Below are 11,113 nucleotides of genomic sequence, written 5' to 3'. Positions count from 1 at the left end.
CAGGGGACTGGAGCACCTCCCGTATGAAGACAGGCTGAGAAAGTTGGGGCTGTTCAGCCTGGAGAAGAAAAGCTGCATGGAGACCTCAGAGCAGCCTTCCAATATCTGAAGGGGGGCTATAAGGATGCTGGGGAGGGACTCTTCATTAGGGACTGTAGTGATAGGACAAGGAGTGACGGGTTAAAAATTAAACAGGGGAAGTTTAGATTGGATATAAGGAAGAAATTCTTTATGTTAGGGTGGTGAGGCACTGGAATGGGTTGTCCAGGGAGGTTGTGAATGCTCCATCCCTGGTGGTGTTCAAGGCTGGGTTGGACAGAGGCTTGGGTGGCATGGTTTAGTGTGAGGTGTCTCTGTCCATGGCAGGGGGGTTGGAACTGGATGATCTTAAGGTCCTTTCCAACCCTAACTATTCTATGATTCCAAGTGAGTGTGCAGGTTCTGGCAGCCTCTGCCTGGATTTTTCAGGCAGGGGTAATTTGCGACATTTGGTCCTTGTCCCCAGGAGCAAGGAGGAGTCTAAACCACCCTGACCTCATGCTGTGTCTGCTGTAAAACTGAGAAGGTGTTTTGTGCTCTACTAGTTTGGAAAAGTTAATATTTTCTGTATTTTGTACCAAACAAACTGCTGGGAGATTGATAGAATTCCTGTCCCGACTTTAGGTGGGGAAAAAAACCAACCACAAAGCAAAGCAAGCAAGTTGAGACACAAAGAGATGGAGCTTTTTAAAAGGAAAAAAGGGCCCTGGGTGTGCTGTAAGCCCCATGCTGGCTCCTGAGGTCTGGACTTGTGCTGTTGGGAAAGGCAAAGCTAACAAGAGCTCATGTGGTGGTTTTGAGGGTTTTTGAGCCAGGTTCACACATTCCTGGGAAACCTGTATTATATGCTGTAGGCCATATGCTGGTGGCACAAGCTGGGAAGCGAGTATCTGGCAGCTGCTATGCATGCTCTAGGGGCAGCCCTGGGTGCATCTCCTTCCCCAGTCCCTTCTTCAGTGCCCCCCTGGGTTCCTTCACGTAGGAGGATGTCAGCCTGGAGGTAGGGGCATTTATGTGATGGCTGCTGGCAATCTTCTGCAAGGCATCGCTGTGCATTCACACCTGTGCACAGCAAATGCTTTGAGCGTCCTGAAACAGTTTGAAACAGAGCTATTGTGAGGACTGTACTGAGGTAAAACAGGGGAGGAGCTGGAACACTTTCTGGTCGAAGTCTGGAAGGTCAAAGTGTGCCTGATGTGCAATGGCAGGAAATGACCCATTTTAGAGTTTCCTATGAATTCTTTAAAAAGGAAATCCTGGATGCTGATTCAAAGGAGCTATTCCTTTAATGAAATCTGGGAAGTTTTGGTGGGCTTTTTTTTTTTTTTTTTGTCTTTTTTTTTTTTTTTTTTTTTTAATCTTTTAATCTAAATCTAAGCTAAATCTTTTCATTTATAAGATTGGTAAAATACATGGCAGAATAATTTTGAAATGGAAAACTGATGGGGGAAATTCATTTTTTACAAACAAACTTCTGAAGAAGTAAACTGGAGATTTCATCAAAATGAAAGCATTTCTATACAAAACCTCTGTTTTGCAGAACAGCCTTTCCTATGAAAAGCTGTGCAGCTGGGGAGTTGCTGGGAAGGGCTGTGTGAGGCAGGCAGAGGAATGCTTGCAAGGAGATGATTTCATTGACACATGTCAACTGAACTCACGTGGCTCACGGGCCTAAATTTTGCATCACAAAAACCCTCCTTGCTCTTTTTGGAGATTGGGGGTAGCTTTGTTCATGCATCCAGGAGACTGGAAACAGCCAGAGACCGGCAGCAACCAGGCAACATGGTTGGATGGATTTTCAACCTTTATTTAAATGTCACTTTGTCAAAATCCTTTTGGACACTTTGCTTCGTAGCTCAAATCCTGTCCTTGTATAGGAAGGCCGGGTGCCTCTGGAGCTGCTCTCAGCAGGGTCTGATGTGAGAGGTGATGTCTGTTATGCCTGGCACCAGGCAAGCCTGTCCGATTATTCAGAGGGGAATTGGATGGCAGTGCTGAGCGACAGCTATTAAACTGGGTACCTGTGGATCCTACTCAGCATGCCTGTGTGGTACAAGCCTACACAGGCTTCCACAGTGTCTGGTACCAGCAGGCGATGTTGGTGTCATACCGTGGATTCTGTCATCATAATTATCATCACACCCCACCCTCCTACCTTGGTGTGATTTGCTGCCAGTATTGTACTAGCAAAAGTAGAGGGGAAAAAAAAATCACAGTGTTTCCAGTGTACAGATAGCAACAGAAATGTTTGTACGGAAGTTGTGGCTGGTGTAATCTTGGTTGTTAGACAGCTTTAAGTAGGATTTAAAATAGTCAAAGATGCCAAAACAAATAGCAATGAGCTAGATGGTCTATTAGGCACAGCTTGTTTAAACCACTCAGTGCAAGAAGATGTTTACTTGGTTTGTTGTGCAGTAGCAGCGCTAAATGAGAGAAAAAAGGGGCATGGCCTTGGTGGGACACACCACCAAAGGAATGGGCCAGCACCAGATTTCAAGTATAGCACTGGGTAAAGCTTTTAAAGGAGCTGTATCTGCTCATTTCTTCTTTGGTTGTTGGTCTTGGGCTTGGTCTTCACCCTGTTCAGTGTCCCACATGGAGGAAAGATTTGGCACTGTGTTCTGAGCCTAGAGTTCTCACTTGCCCTTCCATGAACTAGAGAAACATGATCCCAGAGACTGGTCCTTATGCTTTTATCTTTGACTGCTCGGTTGATTTTGGTGTTTTTCCAGAGCAGAACCTTTGTCCTGATTTTTCAAACATTTAAATCCCAGTCTGGTGTAAGTATCTTATTGATAGAGCTGGAGGAGGTACATGCACCCTTTGGTCTCAAAGTACCAAGACCCCTAAGGTTCCAGGAGACCTGCTCATTTCCAGTGACTGCTACTTAATGCTTGGGCCACTGGAGTTGTGATGCCATTCACACCTTCCAGGCATGTGAGTAAGTCGTGCAAGCAGCTTTTATTAACAGCATCACATTTCTCACTTGAAGTCCCAGTGTGAGCCCCGCTGGGAGAACATGTGGCTGTTGGGAGAGGGCCACAGCAAAGCAGACAGCCAAAGGCAGGTGACGTGTGGGAGAACGTGTTCTGCCAGCCAAAGGAAAAGCATATCTCCTATACTGGCCAAACGTGGAATTTGGCCTATTCTGGGAACAGAAGCCCCTTTCCTATCTCCAGCAACGACCTTTGCACATGTGACATTCAACAGAGAAAACCATAATTGCCTAAACTAATGATTTGCAGAGAATGAGTTTTCCTAAGGCTATGTAAAAATGGCTGGTGTTTGTCAGCAGTAGGTAGATACGGAACACAGATGTTTCAGGGCCAGCTGGTTTATGTATTTTTAAGTCAGTCTGCTGTGGTAAAGCTCTAAGTGACCAAACTCTGCCCTGGGAGTCCTGGCTGTGTGAGGTAGCTGCCCCCTTAGAGTGGTTGCTTGCCTCAACTTCCACCAGTCAGCTGAAGGCGTTTTCTCTCGTACTCTTTTTACTGGTTTTATTTCTGCCCATGTAATTACTTATTCACTTGTTTCCCAAAGAGAAAAGAAGCAAAACAAAACAAGTTGGATGGAAAAAGAGATGAAGAGCTGCTTCAGTACTGGAGATCATCAGGAATTAATTTCTGACATCCTTGCCTTGGTGCAGTCCAGGCTTCATTAAAGCATTTGCAAAACTCCTCCTGGCAGTCAAGCATGCGGTGGAATAATTTGCATCTCCCTATAGACTGAACCAGTATCTGCCTCTGGGTTTGGCTGGTCTCATTTAGAAATGTTTGTGTTGCTGCTGCATGGAAGGGACTCTTTGTACAATCTTTTGCATAACAAAACAGGATAGAGTTTCAGCAGGGCGAACAGCAACAAACCAGCTGAGGAGGTGGTGAGTCCCTGCCACAGCTGGTTGACCACATGAAGAAGTAGAGTGAGAAGATGATGGGACTGTGCTCGTGACCGTGAAAATAGGATCTGACCTTGGTGCTTAAGTCTCCATCATAGAAAGATCTTGGTCACAGAGGTAAATAGATGGATCTGGGCATGCAATCATCCTTATCCTTAAGCAAGCTGTGCACCCGTCTCCGAAACCCCATATCTGCCCTGGGGGTGTGATGTGGTGCTTTGATTACCGAAGGACACCCAGAGCCTGATGTGGTGTTTCAGATCTCGATCAGCCAAATAAGCTGAAGTTACAGCAAGCTAGCTGTGACAGCCTGACCTAGGGAAACGTGTCTCTGCAAATGCCTGGTGCTGCCAGCCATGTGGGCTCCCCTGGAAAGCAGCGGATGGGAGCTACACCAACATGCAACTTAATTTTCTTTTCATTAGAAAAGGTGGGAGCCTGTTAGGCTATGGTGAGATTGACAAGATGAGCCAATTGAAAGAGACCCTTCCAGGAATTTAGCTCTTCACCATCTCTTGAATGGATAACATGCACACTGCAGGTCTGCTGGAGATTGGCCTGCAGTAGCTCCAGTGGGGTGGGGGATTACGTGATAGCATTGCCTGCAGGGTCAGTTAGTTTAGTTTTGTTAAGTAGAGCAAATAATACCTAGGGCATGACACTTGTATCGTGGAGTGGAGATGACGGACAAACTGATCTGGTATGCTGCTGGAAACTTGCATTGTGCCCTATGTGCAAGCTGTGATGTTAAGTTTTTTAGGTATCTGGTGGGAGAGCATGGACTGCTTCTTCCAGTGTAGATGAACTCCCGCAGTATTAGACATGGCATTATTCTCACATGCACATAATTATATGTAGCAAATACTTTTAAATAGTTTGAGGCAATGTAATGACTGTAATTAGGCTGCCACATACAACATGGAAAAAAACCCACCCAAAACACAGAATGCATTGAGCCAGGACCTTATTAGTAAGAGAGGAAAGTTTAAACAACCTGAACATTTATTATGTGCTTTATGAAAGCTAATGGCCTAGTGCTGGCTGTCCCTGTGGTTTGACACCTCCAGATATGACTTGCGGTGCAGAGGTGCTGGGGCTGCAGCAGTCCCCTCCTGCTTGTCTTATCTCAGTGATGTTGCAGGTCCCTGCAGGTCCCTGGCCCTAACAGGCTCTGCTAAACCCCAGACAGCTCTTGAGCTTGAGATTTTCAGCAGAGCAAGCTCACTCCTTAGGCCCCAAAGAAGCGGTAAACAGCCTGTGCAGTGAAGTAGGAACTCACAAGAGTGAAGGAAGCCAAAGACTCTTGCACCAGCAAAGCCCAGCTTGTTGCTTTACCTTCCCATGGAGCACCACGCTAGCACTAATCCTCATGTGGCTGCCAGCCCAGGCTTTAGCAAGCCATGACCTGTTTATTAGCAGGTTCCCATAGCACTGCCCTCCCTGGACATTCTCTTCTCCTCTGTACTTGCTGCCATCTGACCTTCGTGAGTGACTTGACTGGGAGAGGCTGCTGGGTGTTTACAAGAAGCTTTGCTTCTGTTTCAGCTCCCATGGCCACAGTGGCAACACCAGCACGAGTGAATCTTTAAACAGGCAGGCACTGGAGGGAGGCAAAGGATAAAAACTCTGAATAATGACTGAAATGTCAGACATTTATTATTAAGTTTGTCCTGATGTTGACAGCTGAGCCCATTAAAAGCTGCCTTGATCAAAAAAAAGCCAAAGGCAGATCTGGTTCTTAAATATCCCATTTGTGCTTTTTGGCCCAGTTTTTGAAGTCTTTAGAAGAAAATATAATTTGAGAAAATATTTCCAGGCATGAGAAATGCAGGATTTTGTCATGGCCGGTGGCTTCAGAGACCTGCAGGGGACAAGGACAGCAATTAAAGAGCAGGAGGGCAAGCAAATTTTCACCTCTCCTTTGCAGCAATATTGTTAGTCTTAAAAGTTGAAGTGTGCGTAGTTAGGGCCGGATGAGCAAGAAGTCACCAGTCTCAACATAAGGCTTTGAGGAGCTCTGGACGCTTTCAGGATGTTAAAGTAGTAGTTGTGAGCAAGGCTGAGGTTTAACAGGCTTTGCTGGGAGCTATAAAGGTGAAATGATCAGTGCTGTGTTGTGTGTGCCAGTGAAGCAGAAATGCCAAAGAACTGCTCTGAATAATGAATGGTCTTTGCAGGTCAGAGCCTCCTGTGAGAAGGTGGTAGAAAGGGCTCAATGGAGCTTACCCTTAGCATCAGCCATAGATTTCAGGTTTGGATTAGGGTAAGAATAGAAGACAGCAGTAGGAACAGGGAGAAGGAGAGAAAATCTGACCTAGCAGGAGAGATGGAAATAAAATTGTTTACTGAATACTGAGGCAAAACAGAATAAATGAGAAGCTCTTCAAATGTGTGAAAGCTACAGAAAAGGGAAAGAAAAGGCTTTTTTCCTCTCTCTGTCATGGCTAGGGGAAGATGTCATGGGCATAAGCCAGGTCAGAAAGACACAGATCTGGGAAACGGTTTCTTGAGGAAGTTGTAGAAAGCTGTTATTGAAAGTCTTAAAAAAGAAATTGGAAAGGCATGTGATACAGCTGGTTGCACTTTGAGCTCCTTGGGCTTCTTCAAGCTTTATTTTTCATGAGTGCATCAATCTGTGGTTATCACCATGAAGTTAGAGAGATGGCACAGCTGTTGATGGCATTTTGGAAGGATTCAGCTCCAGAGCTGTAGAGTTGGACACTGCCAGAACCAGCTCTGAGGGCAAAGTTTTGAGTTGAGACCACAGACCTTGATGGCTGAGTGCTGAGTAGCAAATGGAAGCTGTGAACAGAGAAAAACACCTCTTGGTATTTAATTAGGTTGCTTGTAAATGAGTGGGAAACCAGATACTTCAGTGGTTTCAATGTGGCCGGGCATATACAGTTTTTTCTGACTCCTGTTTCAAGGAGGGATGGCAGAGTGTGACGAAGGCCTCCAGCCCAGCTGACATGATCCACATGGTCTCTGGGGACAGTTTAAGATCCTCTGTATCCAGCCATGAGATAGGGATGGGACCCCCTCCTTCAAGGAGCAGCTTCTTGCCAGCATAACTCCTGCCTGGCTCTGCTGATGGGGACATGGCCTGAGTCCTTGGACAGGGATCAAGCTTGGGAGGGACGAAGGCTACACAGTGGACTGTGAAGCTGTCAGACCTGCCAGCAAAACTACCCAAACAGCCCAATTTTGAGGTCAGATGGTGGGTGGGGTTAAGGGGGGACTGGGAAGATAAGAGTGGATTGACAGTCCCTTGTGTGGCAGTTCACTGATCTACACGTCTCTTCATGTTCATGGTGCCCCTGGGAACTGCACAAGTATGTTCTTGTGATGAAAGACATACTGTGCTGGAAGTATAGTGCTTGGCTAGATGGACCTTTGGGGCTAGAACAGCCATTCCTATGTACTCATTTAAATCTCATTGATTTTTCTAAAGAATTATTTCTCCCTTGGTGGTTTAGAAATAAAACCTCTTGTCCTGACTGGTGCAACAGCCTCATGAGTTCTATCTATTGACAAGGAGGTTTTCACACTCTGTCTCAACATGGGCAAGCTATTCTTCAACATGCTCCATCCGAGAAAGAGAAAATTACATTTATACACCTCCTGCAGCTTCCTGCTATATTTCCCCTCCTGGCTTTCCAGAGGCAGGTGTTAGTGCAAGATCCCATCTACAGGCTGGCCAGTGAGTTTCCCAGCATCAGGTTTTCACAGGAATATCTCCTCATGATACAGGCAATGCCCAATTAGGCGTATTGCCAGGCTACGAGTTTGCAGTGATATTTTTAGTTTTCCTCTGAGGTTCATTTTTGTCTCCAGCTTTATCTTGGCTGAAACAAAACAGCCTGTGTGGCTACTCTTTGTGCTCTGGTCTGATTTCTGGCTCGTTTCTCATGGTGCAGTCAAATGTGTGCAAAGCAACTGAGGACACAGAGTTGTGTTGACCCTTTTGCACAGTGTGTGTGTGTGTCAGGCTGGTGACCAGGAGCCAAGGCTCTCTCAAAGGATTCTTCGAGCTCAATGCTTTGAATAGCAGCAGCAGAGAGGGAGTATGGAAGCAGGTATGATTCCCCTGGAGGTGTATGGCAGCAGGTTTGCTGGGCTACCTAAGGATAATGTGACAAAAGTACTATTTTCCATCTTCCACTTTGATTAGGACCTTTCTGGCCGTTACATGTATATTAGAAGCTATTATATATATGGCTCAGGGTTTTGGAAAAGGAAGCCTTCATGGGTTTCAGAATTGTAACCACACTGTCTCCAGCACATACGTTCTCCAGCTGCAGTCTTTGAAGACTCAGCTTTGGAGCACATTTCCTTTGTTTATATTTTAGTGGGTCATCCCAGCACTGTTTTCTCAGAGCAAGTGAGAATTATGGACCTAGATTAGCTGCAAGATCCTGAAAAGTGGTCTTGCATCACTTGTGGAGGCTGTACATACCATCTACTGTCCCCATTAACAGGAACTTGTTTGCATGGGAAAGTGCTTCTTCTGGCAGAGCTGGTTACTGGGGATGACTTTGCTCTCATGAGCCTTATTTCCGAGAGTGGCAGTTCAAGTATGCAGCTCTAAATATATGTTTCCTTGTCCAAATGTCCTATTTAGGCCAAAGCCTGCACTTCTCCTGAAAAAGCACGAACATGCCTTTGCAGTCAATTAGCTGTCTCCAAGGCAGGAATTATCTCTAAAAGCAGTTGGATTTTGATAGGAAACATGTCAGAACTGGAACCAGAAGATGCTTGTCTGCCCTGATGTATATAGAGGTGATTTGAATTTTTCTTAATGGCTTTTGGAGAACCTAATTGTAACGAGATAGCTGCTTTTCTTTGCCAAGAACTTGGGGATATTTGTGGCTCTGGAGTAAGAAGGAACAGCAGAAACAATAGAGCACTCATTATGACTGAATCAGTTCATGCTTAATCTTTCAAACAATTTTTCCAGAACACCTTGACCTGGAACTGGTAGTTTATTTGCTATATTCATCTCTTTTGCACCGTCAGGCAGACTGGAAAGCTCAGGCATGTTAGTGATTGTTTCTAGGCACCAAAATTAGAAGCTCTTGTTGAATTGGGTGGCTGAGCAAACAGCACTAGGGCACTCAGGGAAGGCTTAGAGGGCAAAAGTGCAGTGGCTCTGTCCCTGCCTGTTTTAAGTTGGTTTGCTTTATGACACTATAGTCCAGCCTTTCACGTTCCCTGGAACCTTCCAAATAGGGTGAATGTGTGTGCCATTCTCATCCTGTCCACAATGGCAGGGCAAGACCTATGCTTTCCTCCTGCCCTGCACTACCTCCTCTTAGGTTCTGCTGGCAGTTGGAGGAGAGGAGCTGAGCCCTAGTTCAGATGTCTTACTGCCGTGCTGCTGGCTGGCAGCGATGCAGGTGCAGTGTCCTGAACCAGTCAGGAAGGCCAGCAGAGGCCGTGAGAGTCACATCCGGCCAGCCCCTTTCTCATCCCCTTTCAATCCCCGTTTAACTCATCCCCTGCTGTCAAACCAGTACATGACCATCGGTGCAAGGGCTGTGGGATGTCCTTCTCTCCCTCTGCCATGCCTTGTCTACTGCTTCAGTTCCCACTGTGTTCCAGCCCCTGATAAACCCAACTGGAGGTGTCCTGGCTTTTGCTTTCAGGATTTGGCATCCTACCACTGGAGTTAAACGGAGTCTGTGCCCTTGAGGGCAATTGGTGCGGGACACAGGGCCCCAGAGTGTGCGATAAGGTGCATAGGGAAGGCTGACGTTTTCCTGTATGCATACTGACTTCAGAAAAGAGGGCTGATAGGGGGTCTCTGATTAATGCATCACATCTTGGTGTCCTGAAAGTGTCCACCTGCAAGCAGGACACTTGCACTGACCTAATGTCTTTGTGGCTTCAAGCCACATTAGCACCATCTGCCAGGAAAGGAGAGCTTCCCAGCACCCTGCAGAGCAGGAGTGGGGGTGGATCTTCACATGCTCCGTGCCAGGATGGGACAGGAAGGATGTGACCTTCTCCCAGGGGCCAGCAACCCCTATAGGGGTTTGAACTGCACATGTGGTTTTCTATTTGTGGCATCATTTTGTGGCTAGCAAAGTGCTTAAGTTTTTGGGAAGAGCCTTCCATCTGCCCCTACTGAGCCATGCTACAACAGGTTATTGTTCTGGCATAGGTGAAGGACAGGACCTCTGCCTGGGAGCTTTCCAGGAGTTGTGCTTAGCTGGAAGGAAGCAGAACTTCTCAGCATTGAATCTACTCACAGTGCTAATGCCAACTGCAGTGCTGGGAGGTCTCCGACAGCGTGCAGAGTGTGAGAAATCCAGCTTCATGTGCCAGCACCCTGCGGACCTGGCACTTCCAGCTCCTCTGTCCCCTGGCGTAAGTAGAGTGTGCTTGATGCAGGATGAAGGCCAAGAAAACTTGATGCCAGGATGAAGGTGTAGAAACATTAGCAGGGCTGCCTTGACGTCTGCACTGGCTGCAGAGCACTTTAGATGCTCATCATTCTTGGAAGCTTACTGTCTTTTGATAGAAATACTATTACTGTCATTTGATTTGTCTGTAACAGCTCAGAGAGACATTCTAAAGCAAAGGCTAAGCTCTTGCTTCAGACTTGCAGCTGTAGTTGTGGCTGTGGTTGTCTGTGGTTATTGTGATGTTTTCAGTCCACCAGTGGGAAGTGTCCACTCTTTAGTGATGCTGCTGTTACAGCCATATTAAGCCCCATGGACAGTTTGTGTTGGTACAGAGCCACTTCTTGCTCATTCCCATATATTTGCCAAGAACAGCTTTTCACCTAGGTAGCTTAAGGTGTGGTTTAGATGAGAGGAAATTTGCGGTTTAAAAGCATCCTTCCATTTTGGGGAGACTTTTGTTTTGCAGAGAGTTAACACCATCATTTCCTACTCAGGTGGGACAAGTTAGTATTTCCTTCTCTAGTCTCAAGCTTGGCAGTGTAACACTGTAACATAGCAGTGCTGCTGCACTGTGACAGGCAACCATCTCTCCACAATGATAAAACTGTGTTTGCTGGCATTCCTGACATCTTTAGTTGAGGCTGTGGCAACAGCAACAACTGAAGTGATTATGTAGGTCTGTGCAGACCTGACCCATAAAGGAGAGCAGAACCTCAGCTCTGGGCATGGGGACACTGCTGTCTGTACCCTTTTCAAAAGGCCAGATCCAGGA

This window comes from Psittacula echo (genome assembly GCF_963264785.1).
Source record: "Psittacula echo genome assembly, chromosome: 11".
NCBI classification, from domain to species: domain Eukaryota; kingdom Metazoa; phylum Chordata; class Aves; order Psittaciformes; family Psittacidae; genus Psittacula; species Psittacula echo.
This window is presented reverse-complemented; position numbering follows the sequence as displayed.